Source organism: Coturnix japonica, chromosome 2 (assembly GCF_054131305.1).
Source record: "Coturnix japonica strain WE chromosome 2, WE-NBRP24, whole genome shotgun sequence".
Taxonomy (NCBI): Eukaryota; Metazoa; Chordata; class Aves; order Galliformes; family Phasianidae; genus Coturnix; species Coturnix japonica.
In genome coordinates, this window is record NC_140664.1 from 23,161,540 (window position 1) to 23,177,302 (window position 15,763).

Below are 15,763 nucleotides of genomic sequence, written 5' to 3' on the forward strand. Positions count from 1 at the left end.
AAGTTTCTTTTGTTGTTGTTTGTTTTTTTTTTTCCTATTGAATGAGCATTAAACTGAGAATAAAATAAGCAATGATATACAAATTCAGTATTCTGAATATAAATATTCTGATAATATTCTGAATTATAATAAATTATAGTAAAAATATTCTTGTTACCTTAAATTGTCTAGTTAATCATGGTGACCTCATACTTTAGATAGTTTTTTACTGTTTTTATTATTGTTGTTGTTATTGTTTGTTTGTTTTTCTCATCATGCTTTCTTGCTTTTATTGATTTTTACTTAAATAGTTTTCTGAACTGAGAGATCATTTTCAACTGTTACACTTCATCTCTGCAGATCAGTGCTACTTTCCTTTGCCTCTTTAGGGACACATTTTTCTTTGTGGTTTGCAGATTTCTAATCAAAAGTTTTAAGGAAGTCGCAAAGGTGTGTGCTTTGACACTTCCTTCATTATAAGGAGCAGAAATGTAGACTTTTAAGAGTAGTCTAGTAGGCCTACTGGTCAGAAAAAAAGCACTCCTTTTACAGAAATTAATTCTCTGCTTTCAAAATAAGTTGAATACAACTGGTACCTTAATTCCAGCTGAACTGCGAGTAACTCTTCCCTGAACTTCCTTCCATAGCACTTCTGGTGATGGCAGAAAGGAGGATGAGAAATTGGCAACCACAGGAAAGCAGTGTAAACAAGGACAGACTCTATTTTGATAGGACATAAGTATTTATTAAGAAAAAAGAAACCAACCAACAAACAAACAAACAAGCCACTTTCTTTTATTTTGAGTATAGGCACTGGAAAGAGAATTAAAAAAAAAAAAAAAGAGGGGGGGGTGGGGGGAGGTGGGAGAAGGAAAAGGAAGACATCCTAATATATTAATTTAAAGACAGGAGAGATATTACATTGCCCTCATGACTTCAATCCATTTAGGTGCTATAAATACATCACCTTATTTCTGAAACAAAAAAAAATTATTGGCAGTGAATGATGTATTTAAATGTAGAAAAGGACAACTGTAGTCAATGACTCTTGCTGCAATATGGGAGATAAGGTATATTCAAAATCATTAACAGCAATCCTTTTCTAAGTATACTTTTAATTGCAAAAGTTTCAAATCACTGTATGCAAATTGAAAGTGACAGAGACAGGAGGAGGAGGGGAATGTCTCTACTGCTAGTGGAAAGTTCCTCTACTATGCTTAGTTTCCCTGAAGCTGATGGTAAATCCTGTTGGCTTTAACAGGGTGGCCCTCCAAGTTGTCTTCATCTTGCCATTATTAAATATGAAGAATTTATTTATTTTTTATTCAGTTCAATGTAATTAGAAGTTGAAGTGTTGGATTCTAGTTATATTTCTGGGCAATCACTGTGTAGTTGTTAAGCCTCAGAACCAGTAACATTTTTCTCTCTTACTCTCCAAATTACTGCAGCATGATAGATCATATACATTTTTAAGGTATTATAGATAAGATGCATTCATCTATCCTATAGAAAAGTAATTATATTTTTCTACCTGTATTCTTCATATTTTGCTTTATTTTAAGCAGTGTTCTTTATAAATTTAAGGAAATTTTAAATAAAGTCTAAAGAACTTAGCTGTTTGCTAAGGGGAAAGAAAGGGACAATGTAATTCAGCAATACAGTTGTGAGTAGAACTTATCATGCAGATCTGCCTTGTTAGTAATATATAGTGATAGAATAAAAAATTTGTAGGCAAGTTCTCCTATGTTTATTTCAAAACTGCAAATTAAAGGGAAAATAAATATACACTTTTTGTAGTACTCTCTAGATTGTATTGTCTTATTCCAATGAGTGGAGCTTGCTTATGATCCCATGATAAAACTGTTGAGAAAGAGATGAGACAACATCTGATCTAAGAGTTCCTCATAATCCTTGGAAGCTCCAACCCATCAAAGTGAGGTTTCTGATGTGTGCCCAGAATCTCCATTTGGCTGGCAGTGACAGAAAATTTCCTTTCTTCACTTGAGAGTATTTGAAAAAATTTTTGCTATCTCTCAGAAGGTAAAAGTCTCTAACTTAAAGCATACACTTCTGCTTCTACTTAACAAATTGCATTGGTATATGAAAATTGATTTTAGATTTGTCTTGCTATATGCACTTAAGCTCTTTTTAAAGCAGTTATTTTTTCTGGGAAGTGCTGAATGAATCTAAACCTATTTAAGGGAGTGTTAAACCAGTCTGAATGGAGAACACAGTACTTTTAACTAGATTAATTTAAGATTGACCTACTTACACATGTGTAGCTTTTGAAAACAGAGTGAGATTTAGAAGTAGCTCTTGGGGAAAACAAGGATGTCTTGGGAGCTTAAGCTTCAAGCAGATTAGACATGATGCTTAATGTACCATTTGCTGACTAAAATCTGACTGTAGAAGCATGACTTTCAGTGGCAGAAAATACTTGGCAAAATCTAGGCATAAGCTCTCAGTATATCAGTAGAATTAGTTTGATATTCTCACATTAATGAGGATGTTTCCCTGCTGAAAAATATCTGGGGGCACTGGTGGATGGGAAGCTGGGCATGAGACAGCAATGTGCCATTGCAACCTAGAAAGCCAACTGTATCCTGGACTGCATCAAAAGATGTGTGGCCAGCAGAGCAAGGGAAGCGATTCTGCTCCTCTGTTCTGTGCTGGTGAGGCCTCACCTGCATCCAAATGTGATTTCCTCAGTTCAGGAGAGATGTAGATCTGTTGGAGCACACCTTGAGGAGAGCCACAAAAATAGTCCAAGAGATGGAACACCCCTCCTGTGAGGACATACTGACAGATTTGGGGCTGTTCAGCATAGAGAAAAGAAGGCTCTGATTTGACCTGATATCAGCATTTAAATATCTTAATGGGAGCTACAGGAAAAAAGTAGACAGTCTATGGTGACAGAACTATGGAAATGGCTTAAAGCTTAAGGAGGGTAGATTTAGGGTAGATATAAGGAACAAGTCTTTTACAGTGGACATGGTGAGGCGCTGGAACAGGTTGCCCAGAGCCGTGGTGGATGCCTTGTGTCTGGAAACCTGCAAGGTGAAACTGGATCAGGCCCTGAGCAACCTGTTTATGTTCCTGTTCATTGCAGGGGAGATGGACTTTAAGGCACCTTCCAACTCTAAGTATTCTATGATAACTATAACTGCAAGAGAAACAGAAATGAAGGCTACATGCATGGTTTTTTTTTTATGTTTGTAGTAAACTTATTATGGCAGCTACTACATTATCTTATGGTTCTAAATAAACCAGTCTTCTATCAAAACAAACAAACAAACAAACAAAAAACAAGGCCAAACAAGGAAATAACAACAACAACAAAGAATAGATGAAGTTCTATTACAGCAAGTCAAATTCTTTTACAGAAGAAATAGAAGATATTGGTGTGCATTTGATTTAAATTTTGAAGATAGTGTTTGCTGAGTTCTAACAATCATTTGAGATACTTGGAACTTTATATACTTTAATCTGTTTTAAAAGAAGTAAATATAAAACTCTTTTGACGGATTTTGTAATTTTTTGCCAGCTCTTTAGTACTCCAAATGTAGCAAGTTTTGCAGACTTGAAAACAAACAAACAAAAAGTTTGCCCCTTTGTATCATGCAATTGATAGTTCTTTTATTTTTGCCAGAAAAAACTTTTTGGGACGTCACAGAGATACACTATCTAGTGTAAGATGCTTGGACTCTAGTTAGTGTGTAGATTCTGCTGTGTTCTGCTGTAAGTTTTGTGTTGGCAGCCAGGAAAAATTTATGAAAATCCTGATCTCTGAACTGCATAGATCAACTTGTAGTAAATTTTTTTTGGCTGCCAGTGTGGTTGTCACAGTGCAGCAGATATATGCTGCTGGAAATATGAACCAGTGGAGCTGTGAAAACTACATCTCCTAAGGGAGCTCCACGTCTCAAATAATGCATGTTATATGCAATGGTTAGATATGAAGCAAGCTGAGCATTTCAGATTAATGGAAATTCCGTTAAGATCTTAGCGCTATTTTCAGAGTTCTCTTACTTAATTGATTATATATGTTTTAATAAGCTTTTATTGATATTGGATTTGATCTGCAGTCAATGTGATCCAGCAGTCATTGCATGCTTATTTTTCATGTCTGTACTAGGTTAAATATGTAAAAACTGATTGTCTTATTGCATTTTTCTGTGTCATACTTGTGTATATGTATTTAAACACAGAATTGGCAACACAGATTCCTAGAAAATATCCTACATGTTAATGTGGCTATTAGCTGATACCTAGGGAAGTGGGTAAGAACAGAGCAAGCATATGGCAACAAAATAGCATATTCACACTTAGCTTCTAGCAATCTGTGGCTCATTGAATTTCTGAGCCAGAGGCTATATTTTTGTGTTTAATAGCCTTTGAGGGATTTCTTTTCATGAACTGTTGTAATCTGTTTTTGAACCTGTGTAAGCATTTAGTGTCCACAATATCCTGTGGCAATGTGTTATATAGCTTAAGCAGATATGAAATTTTGAACCTAACATTAACAAATTCAGTTTACTTCACAAGATACTTATCTTGTGAAGAAGTGGTTTTCTAATCATTTTATCTATGTTAATATTTTTTTGGACCGCTGTCATACCTTGTTCTCAAGATAAAGAGTACGCGCTTTATTTGTTTATATGTTTTTGCAAGGTTAAAGAAGCCCAATTCTATTTTAAACTGAATCTGTTTTGAGTGCAAAATGAGAGAATTAGCAGTATTATAAATTAGCTAGCAAAAAAGCAACTATTATGTTTGTAGTATTTCACAATGATGAAAGTGCCAAGATAATATTTAAAAGAAAGTTGCAAGCTGCAGATGTGCAGAGTAACTGCTGCTTCTTTTCATTTCACCATTGCCCTTGATATCCAGGAGTCAGCTCACATACGGGTAGTGCTTTCTATTGCTAATCCTCAAGGCTTCTGTTATTCAGATATCAAACCAGTCATTCCCCAGTTGTGAATGCATGTTGTAGTGTTAGGACTTAATAGAGTAATCTTTCCTCAAGCTTCCCGTACCTTATCTTTGTGTACTTGGTGTGCATACACTCACCTGCTTTTCTATGTCCAGTCACCCCAAGATCTTACATAAAATGGTATCTTTGAAACATTCCATGCATACTTAAAAGTATGACTGCAGTATGCAGAGCTGTGAATCTAGAGCTGCACTCAGAAATAGAATGACCACTTCAGTTCTTGAAGAAGTGGAGAAAGCTTTAAAAAACAACCATGAGTGGCCATGGGTAGGTGAGGACTCAGTCACTGGACAGAGAACTGTACAGAGAAGTTAAGCAGGTAGACCCTTGTACTTGCTGGAAGTCAGATGTTGGAGAATACTAATCACTGGAAAGGTAACAAGCTTTTTTTATTTTTAATTATTTTTATTAACTTGCATACTTATTGTTTTGGTAGGGTTTTTTTTTGTTTGTTTGTTTTTACTTTCATAGATCACCCATCTTTGAGAAAAGCACTTTCCTCAACCTCTGGAAGGTTGTAGATGCCCCATCCCTGGAGGCATTCAAGGCCAGGCTGGATGCAGGTCTGGGCAGCCTGGTCTGGTGGTTGGCAACCCTGCACATAGCAGGGGATTAAAACTAGATGATCATTGTAGTTCATTTCAACCCAGGCCATTCTATGATTTATACATAATTAAAAAGTAAACTTGGTGGGTAAATGGCATCTTCACCCATCAAGGCCCAGTGTTCTGAATGTGTTTAGTTAGCTACTTGTACAGCCCAGGGTCTGTGAGACTGTAATATTACATTCTCAGGTTTCTTTTTGGCCTAAAATTGTGCACCATTATGTCAAACAAAAGCGAGGATGAAGAGCTTGTCACAGAGATGGTCTTTGCAATATTCTCAATCAAAGCAACAAAAATGTAGACTGTTAAGCACATCTTACACTATGCTTTGAGTATCTACAGATGCAAGGTGGTCTTTACACTATGGTCAGACAAAAAGAGTCATGATGCAGTCAGGAAGCCAAAAAGGCAGTATAACAAAATCCAGTAAGTTGCATATTGCTCCCATCATACTGTAGGCAAATAGAAACCAAGCCTATGTGGACTAAGTAGAGAAAGTGCAAACTCAGTTATCCATCTCAGTTTCAACTGGAGGTTGTTTCCCACACACCAGGGCCAGCAGAACAAACTGCTTGGATTTGTCATCTGCCTCTGTTTGCTATCAGCCAGCCTTAAACTGCGAATGAAAAGTGTTAATATTAAGCTGGCAGACTTTGCATAGAAATAAATGATGAAAGTTCACACTGTCTGTTATGTCAACTTTATTGCCAAGGAAACGTTTAGCTGACAGGGAGAACAAACCCTAGCAGCCAATTCTGTAACTATTGCAGCTACATTCAAAGGAAAAGGACTGAGCATGTAATTATTATTATGAGTTGATTTTTTATTTTTTCTTTTGCTCAACTTAGTCTTTCACTCTGATATACCACTACATAATAATTAGACATTATTAATGTCTTCCCAAGCTGGATTCATTGGACCAGACACCAGTACTATTATGTTAGGAATAATGAATTGTTATGGGGAAATTTAGTTGAAAAAGTTATTGAAATTAAAAATACATTGAAGTTGCTGATAGTTCCATGATGATTATGGTAATGATTTTTTCTTCAGTATGCTACAAAAGGTCATTGTCAAGGATGCTTTTTTCAGGCAGATGAATATATTTTGAATGAGTGCATATATAAAATATGGGTCAGCCTCTTTATGATTGTTTTCACAACCACATAAGACCTCACACATCATTTTTGAGTGGGAACGACTATGGAAAAAAAAAAAAAAAAGAAAGAAAAAAAAGAAAAAAAAAGCTTTTTTTGCTAAGTAAAGCATGTGAAAATCTACATTCTTTAAACATGCCAGATCACCTTTATAAACATGAAAAAATTGATGTAGACAGAAAATAAAAAATAATAAAATTAAAATTAAAAACAAAAAACAAACAAACAAAAAAAACCAGCTTGAAATCATGCTTTTATCAGTCTGAGATAGTAGTAAAAATAATTTAGGAAGCAGAATTGTCTGTGATCCTCAAATTGTCTGACCAAACAGAAAGTTCTGTTATTTGAAGTAGGCATCGGTCTTGGTATCTTGGTAGCCCAATTCTTGTGTGATCTAAAGAAAACTTTTCTCCAAGACAGCGGCTTTAGAAAATTTGATTTTTTCCTCACAGACATTCTGTAGGTTATCATTACTGTGTTGATTCCTTCTCTTCCCTGTGTTTTCATGGGTTAAATGGAATTTGAAAAATCACATTCCTAGTTACCATGGAAAATGTCATATTTTCCTGAGAGAATGAGACGAGAACTTTATAATAAATATATAATTCTTTATTTAATAGGAAAAATAGTAACAGATTGCTGTTGCAAATGTAGAATGTAAGCTAATCCTGAAATATAAGGAAATATTATATTATACATTTATAAAAAATATTGTCTGATTTTCCAATGAAAGACTTTCATATGTCTATGTTCTCATATTCTCCAATCTGGAGACTAATTGATGCTTTACCCTGACAGTTCTTCATGTCAAAATGTTCAAACTGTATGGTCTTGAGGCCTTTTTATTTATTTTTTTTTTCTTTTTTTCTTTTTTGATCTATATTTATACTTCTTAAAGAGGCTTGGGTTTCAATAAAATACTGAGCAGTGAACACTGGTACCTGGCAACATCTACAGCTAAAATGTCTGGTTGGGAAAAAGATGAAAACATGAAGATCAAAAAGAATGAGTTAAATTAAAAGAATGGGATTGATTTGTGCAAAATGTTTTGTTGTAGCAGACAAGTTTAAGTCTCTAGATTGAGTAAATGATTAATGTTTCCTGATTTTGTTCACAGAATAATTAAATCTGTAAGTTGTACTTTTATAATTAATGTTTTGCTACGGGCTGAAATGAAAAAAAAAAACAAAAACAAAAACAAAAAAAACCTAAGTCACAAGGCAACAGACTTCAGCAGAGGGGAATCAATCTGACCTAAAGTTGATGTTTATGTCTGAGTTAATTTCATGGAATCCCTTTGTAGTGAGAGTAGCCTGCAGTGTTGAAACCATGCAATTTCAGATGAGGAGAACTGAAGTGATACCTAATTTCATATAATAGCACAAGTTGGGGTACAAATATATTTTTCTCCTCAGGAGAGATGTCTGATTTGGAAATGGTTCAGTACTGCACTCAAAAAAGGTGATTGCTGGTGCACCTTTTCCTAGGGTGAGACAGTAAACACTTTCCTGTTAGTCCAAATTTGGTAACACACAAAAGAATTGCCCTGCTTGCATTTTGAATGTGTTGCTTGTAATATTGTAATATGTAAATTCATACAAATATTTACTTTCCCTTATTATAAGAATAATGCATAGCTCCTTTTTACTGATGCAGTTTGTGAACTGATAAAAAGCAGGAAAAATGGAAATGATCACTGTGTACTTAGAAAACTGAAGTTATGGAAGTAATGTTGCATAGGATTAATGTTGCTAGTTTCACTTCAGCTAGCAGTTCTAGAAGAAGCAATAAAAATACTATGTCCTAAGCTTCAGAAAGATCTAACAGCTGCAATATATACCAACAGATGGTTCTTACCTGGTTTGTGTTCTTAATGACCACTTCTGTTCCTAGCAGGGCTGACCATGGTGGTTGCGCAGGGGGAAAGTAATGGTTCCAGGCTTGCTTGAGCACAAAATGTGGTAGACCAGCTGTGGGACCAATGTCTTGAGTCTAGCAGGGTGCCTTACAAACAGAAGGGAAAAAATGTGCTAGGACAGATGGCCACAGTCAGTCTCTTGCCCATCTATCTTCCCTGTGTTCAAGCCTCTCCAGCATCTCTGTGAGCTTTAATCCTGAAGAATGCCTTGCACAGCTTGTTCTTAGCCATCTCCATGATGATGGCAGGACTCCCTGGTGCCAAAATGACATCATTCTTCAAGTGCCTCACTTATTCCTCTATCTAAAATAAATCAAACAGGTATATAGCTATATTCATGGATAACAGCGATTTATCCCATAGATCATAGCATTTCATATGAGTGAATTTTAACAGAATAGAAGATTTGCCTTTCAGTCACTTTTCCCATTTTTATGATCTCCAGATTAGTATTGCCTCAATTTAAAATATGATATATACTTGGATCAAGTATCCCTTTGAAGTCTGAAGGCTTCTCAGAAAACATATCTGCTTCTTAGATCAGAGAATTTTTAATGATTTTTTTCCTTCTACTAATCACTTTGCCAATTAAGATTCTAAAATCCCAGTTCCGTCATCATCTAACCAAGAAAAAAAAATATAGGCAAACCTAGCATGATTTACTTTTTTTTTTTTAATGTGTACACTTAAACAATAAAATAATATTGAACTGTTCACATAAAATTCCCAAATAAATATTCAATGCTATGTCACTTCATCTTTTCAAAAAAAAAAATATCTAAAGTTCCTGTAGACGTGTTAAGCTGGGTAGGAATAATAACCTGTTTTTGATTGCTTTAGTGTGAATTAAATTAGAGGACAATATAATTACTCTCAGTAGTTTAACTGAAATTGGGTAAAAAAAATGTCTCTGACAAGAGCCAACACAAGCTTTATATATAAACTAAATTCTGGTGACTTCAGTGATCTGTAGGACCCTTGCAGATTTCTGCCCCATGGCAAGTTACATCTATTATGAATATTGACAGCATGACTTTGACCTTCCTCCTAGTAATTACATGTATTTTTCTTTATAGTAGGATAGTAGGATTAGGGGAAATGGAGAAAAAAATATCTCTTCAATACAAAAGCAGACAGAGGGTTAACATGGCATCATTTTAGCTGAGAGGCTAAAAGTCAAAATCTACATTTGTTGTTAAAGATAAGGATTTGATTTTAAGAGGCACCCAATCACTATGAAATCTTTTTTTATTTTTATCTTCACCTTCTCAGTGGGCAGAGGGTGGGTTTATCCTGTATCAACCAGTGGTAGAAAGTTGCCCATTCCCTTCACTTGAATGACCCTCAAGGACAATGAGGCAATGGAAGCAATGGAAGAAGCTTTAAACGTGATTCGTGCTCTTGCACATATCTTGCACCTGTCTAAGCCTTTAGTCCCTGAATAATTTCTCATAGTCAGGAGTTAGCTCACTGCTCCCACAGCAACAACAACAACAAAAACCAGGAAAAAAAAAAAAAAAAAAAAAAAGACAGGAAAGATTATTAATAAATAAGATTGCTTAAGTATTAGCAGCAGTGAGTAAATGATATTTAGCAACCACATCATTTTTGTATATTTACAAGAATAACCATTGTCTTTTAATAAAAAATAAAATATGATTATTTTAAAAAATCGATATCTGAAGTTACTAATGTGCACACACCAAATAGAACTTCAGTCTACTAACTGGTATTGCTTCATTAATGTCTGAATGCAAAACGTCATATGACAAAAGTATAGAAATGCAGTAGTGTACCTGCATGCTGAAGAAGTTAGTTGCAGGAGACAGATGGAAATTAATCCCAGGAGATACAGATTCAGCATAACTGTAGATATTATTAGTATTTTAGGTTCATTGTCACAGTAGAGTTTCCTCAAAGTATGAAATAAAGCCCTAAATTTCATATTTGCTGAAAAAGCACACATATATTACATCTTACTGAAGAACACTTAACTCTTGTTCCTTCCTTACCTCCCCAAGAATAATTCCCAACTGCTTGATTTTTCAACTTTTTGGTGAAGTTAATATTGATTAATGAGAAGAATATTTTGTGGAATTATTTATTCTACCCATTTCAAGCTATTTACTAGACAGTTGCAAAATGTAAATATGTACGGGGGCTGCTCTAAAAGTAGTGCCTCCTATTTTATGTTGGCCCATGATGTCAGAGGTGGATGTTGGAAGTATGACAGTAGAGGTTGAACCTTCCCACCAATATTCCATGACGTTTTGTTGCCATATGACAGTTGGCAGCAGAAGAGTAGATTGACCAAATGGCATCTGATGTGATAGTGCATATAAAGCAAAGGTGTGTCACTGAATTCCTCCATGTGGAAAAATGGCACCCACCAACTTTTATTAATGCTTTCTGAAGATTTATGAAAACCAGACAATGTCTGTTAACACAGTAAGGCAGCGTGTGCTGCGTTTCAGCAGTGGCAATAGCAGCGGTGGGTCACCTGTGCTGATGTAGAATTTTGTGAGCACAGTATACAGCCTCTTGTTCATGGGTTGTGAAAATTCATAGCTCATGGTGGTGACTGTTGAAAAACTGCTATATAGCTAAGAATTTGTTCCATAAAATTTTTGCTTTCTTTTGTCCATCAACATTTCCATGGAAATAGAAGGCATTACTTTAAGAGCAACTGACATAGACTGTAAGTAATAAAGCAGAAATTCTTACCTTCTGCATGTCTAAAGCAGAGGCTGACGTATATGTGGGCTCCATTCAGAGATGTTATTGATCAGTCTCCTAACTATATTATGCCCACAATAGGCAGAACCAGTACAATACTGGCTGAAAGGGCATACACAACTCACATGTCCTTAACAAACCTCAGCAATGATAACTGACAATAGACAGTCTGCCTGTAGAAATATTTCCTTGCCAAATTACAAATAAATAAGCATGTTTAAATTTCACACTGATCTTTTGGTCTGTTTAAAACAGAATATTTTTAAAAGAAATGTACACATGTGGGTGTAGATATACTAAATTGTACTCTAAGGATGCTTTGTGTATAATGAACTGCTTGTTTCTAAATTGCTTACATCAGTAAATCAGTTTGTAAATGCTGTGGTATGTACATCAGTATTTATAATAACAAAGTAAAAGTAATACATTTGTATATCACTCCCTTTTATAGCACTGGAAAAATGGCTAAAAACATTTGTTCAAAATACACTGTGTATGCTAAATAAGTACATTAAATCCATTGAATACATGGTTTAAATATATATATATATATATTAAAAAAAGTCTTACTCTTATTTTCTCAAAGGTACTACGTCATCTTAGCTCTTCCATTTCACAAAAAATTCTTCCCCATACAACCATAAAACTACTGAATTTCAGTGTCTGATAAAAGTCTGAGATAACATCAAGCAATGGCATATGATTTTTTTTAGGCTGGGAAGAGTGACACTTTTATTTGTATAAGAGTATGCCTATGATTTGTATTTAGGATCATGTATACTCTCTATGTAATGTGTATGTACTGTGTATGTACTGTGTTTATGTAAGTGCACACATAATGTATATATTCTGTACTGCAATAAGGTCACAGAGAAAACAAATCTTTTGTCACTGACTGTTGAAATATCACATTCAAAATTCTGTTCTGTCTAGAAATAATAACGAAGATATACAACGTCAGTTTTTCTGTGTGCTGTGCACAGTAAGAATCTTTTTCAAAATTTTGCAGCTTTTCAGCAAGTTTGAATTAGCAGCTTTTGCTTAGTGAGTAAATGGTATGAATGAATAGATTAATGGAAATGCAAAGTGTGAGTACTTCAGACAAGTTCACAGGCAGCATATGCAATATTTTCTGATGAACTACAGTGTTGATTTTGGGGTACTGCCTTGTTCTTAATAGATTTGTAACAGTGTATAAAATATTTTTGTAGTTTTCCAATCTGTTTCTCATTTGAAGTTCAGCTTTTAGTTTCTTTCTGTAATTCTTTGGATATAGAAGTCTTCAGAATTTAGGTTACATAGCTTTTAAACTACTGAGAACCTTTGAGCTCACAGCACATTGTAGCAGTTACTGTCACATGCCAAGAAGAAACAAGAGACAAATCCTGGGGTGTCACTTAGTGCTACATCAAAAAGATGGCCAGGAGATGAACCTAAGGTTTGCTAATCCACTAAGGCATTACTTTTCTAAATTAAGCTCATATACCAATTAAAACAGGAAATAATGTCTCCAGAACTTGCATTTATTTATAGCTTGCTGTGGACAAACATACTGGCTTTATTTTCTCTGTAGGCATGAAAAATGGTGTATATATTATGGAGAAAAGGTTTCTCCATACAGCATGTTCCACAGTGCTCCACAATGTTGGCTGTTGAATATTTGATGTATTAATACATATTTATATTCTTGAGTTTGGGCAGTGATTGTAAAGTCAGGCAGATTTAATGCTTAAAATAGTTTATAGCCTCAGAGAAAACCGTCAGTATAAAAATAATCATTTTGCCTTAGTTCCTTACACACGGTATTTTTTTCTTTCTGAAATCAAACCTGAGATAAAATAAGAAAAACAATTACATTCAGTTCAAGCCTATAGCCTGTCTATTCTAAATCCCAATACTAATAACATAATAATATAAGAACAAACATGCAGACATTTCATATGTGTGAAATATATTTTGAAATATTTCTCTTCTACCTTGTAGATAAATATAACAAGATGTAACAGAGACTATCACAATGAATATTCACCACTGTATATCCTGAAGTGACAGTTTTTAGTTTAAAAGCCGTCGTATCTGTATGTAGTTTAACTGTTACTTATGACTTTTTCAAGTTTTTGAGATGGTTCTTCATTTTAACAAGTAGTCTGAAAAATGTGTTTTTACTTGGATAATGATACGGAATCATTTGTGACTCTCTTATTTAATGGCAGGGACTGAAAATGTTTTAAAAAGATACCCAATGACAATACAGTAACAGCCAAAGCTGGTATGAACATTCACTTGCCTGTACACTTCATCTTTCTCTGAGCACTGGCCAAGGAACTATATCTTTTATCTACCTCAAATTCACTAGTACACTTCTATGTAGTCTGGAGAGAAGGAAAGAGAGCTCTCTGCGGTAATACTAACACTAGGGCGCTCAAGGCAAGTCTGCTTTCAAAATCAAAGGGGGTCTGAGTAATTATTGCTGATCTGTAGAAATCTGATTAGATACAAGAGACGAAGGATAGAAACTGTGGCAGTAGGGAGTCTTACCTGCAGTGGTCTCATGCAGCACATCTTGAACTGGTTTAAACTTCAGTTTCAACTGCACTGAGTTATTTGGGTCAGTTTAAACTCAGGATGCCCTGGAGACAATCATGACTCTTGATGGAAATTACTATGAATAATGGGTCTATTTGACTATAAGTAGAAAATATGTTCCCTGTTAAATTACTCTGTCACCTCAGGCAAGAATATTATTCTCCCAGCTTTTTCCTGTGACCTTCTTCCTTTTCTCCTTATGTGCTTACTCCAAGCTCTGCTCTGTCTCTGGTTTACCTTGTTTTATAGTTCCCCTGATGTCTACAAGTAGCATTGCAGAAACTGGAAATTATCACAGTCCCTTTTTTGCCTTTTGGGTTGGGGGGGGGGTGGAACAGGAGGGAGGGTGGGGAGGGGAGAGGCAATCAGATGCTGAATATTTAATATTTTATTTTTGCTTAATTGCCCCACCCAAAAGATGGTGACTAAGAACCAAAGAATCTATTGATCATTCATGCATTGCACAAGTGGCGCAATTAGAGTTAGACACTTCCAAGGCTATTTTATCAAGAAGTGTTGTTTTGTGAAATTTTAAGAATTGTTAGAAGTTCACCTCCCAGTCCCTCATGTTAAACACTAGAGTTGAATACCACATGTAAAACACCCTAATTTATTGATGTTGACCAGCATAACCTTGCGGTAAAATCAAATACTATCAATTTGAAACCATGTGAAAATGACTCAATAAGTACTGTGTGCAGCATGTTTGTTCAATTATTAATACAAAGGCCTGTTAATATTCTTAATTATGATTATAGAAACCAAGGTCAAGGAGGAAATTAGCTTTTCACTACATGTAATGAGCAAAAGGAAGTTCAATCTTACATATACAGTGTAATGCCACACAAATTATTCATTCTAATAAACTTGTGCTGAAACTCTATCTTCCATAAAATGCAGAAAAAAATTGTGAGCCTTGTTGTAATATAATGGGTATGACACAGAAAAAGACTTCATGTCTTTTCATCTTTATTTATCATTATTAAGGGATCTTAATTATTCCACTGTGAGTGAATGAATACCTTTACAGAGTTGCTCCTGCACATCACTTATAATGCTGAAGCTAACTATAGAAGCTGTGGATTATTCATATGAGATGATGTCAAGATCAGTTTTGACTGGATATCGAAGGGTAAATTCAGGTATCAAAAACACTCCTGACAGGGACAGTGAAGCTCCTCAAACCTATTACAACAGTGCACTGAAAATCTTCTTTGCTATATAAAGAACTGCATCCAATATATATAGATAGATGAGAAAGTATTTAATCTGAAAACCACATAATTATAAATGATAGGATAGGATAAACTCTTCTCATTTCTGAATGCATATTATGTCAGATTAATTTTTGAAAGATGTGAATTTTTTTCTGCACAGTTATACTGATAAAAGAGCATAAGCATTTAGTTTTCATATTTCTGTATTAAGAATCAGGAAGACATGAAAAGACTGTCAAATAAGAACAGAGTTTTAGCTATGAGTATTTCCATGCTTTCAATCAAGCATTTATTTTACAAACATCAACATGGCTTCATATATCATGGTTTTATCTACTGCCAAGTGTTTCTCCTTTTCTATGTACCTGGGAGAAAGTTTATTTCTTCGTGACAGCAAGAGAAAATACTTGAAAAATTGAAATGCTGTCAACTATATCTTCAAAGTTGTATAAATTGATACATATATATATTTCCTAAGTCCAGTGTTTACTATTATTATTATTTTATAATAGTTCTTAGAATTCCAGTGCTAGCAGTGGAGTAACCATCTACCTCCAAAGAATGTACAGAAT

General features: G+C 34.8%; 1 protein-coding gene across 4 annotated transcripts in view; it reads left to right on the top strand.

Annotated features, from left to right (window-relative positions):
* Positions 1 to 15,763, top strand: part of MMP16 (matrix metallopeptidase 16) — a 158,849-nt gene that overhangs the window by 98,641 nt on the left and 44,445 nt on the right. The window lies entirely within an intron of this gene.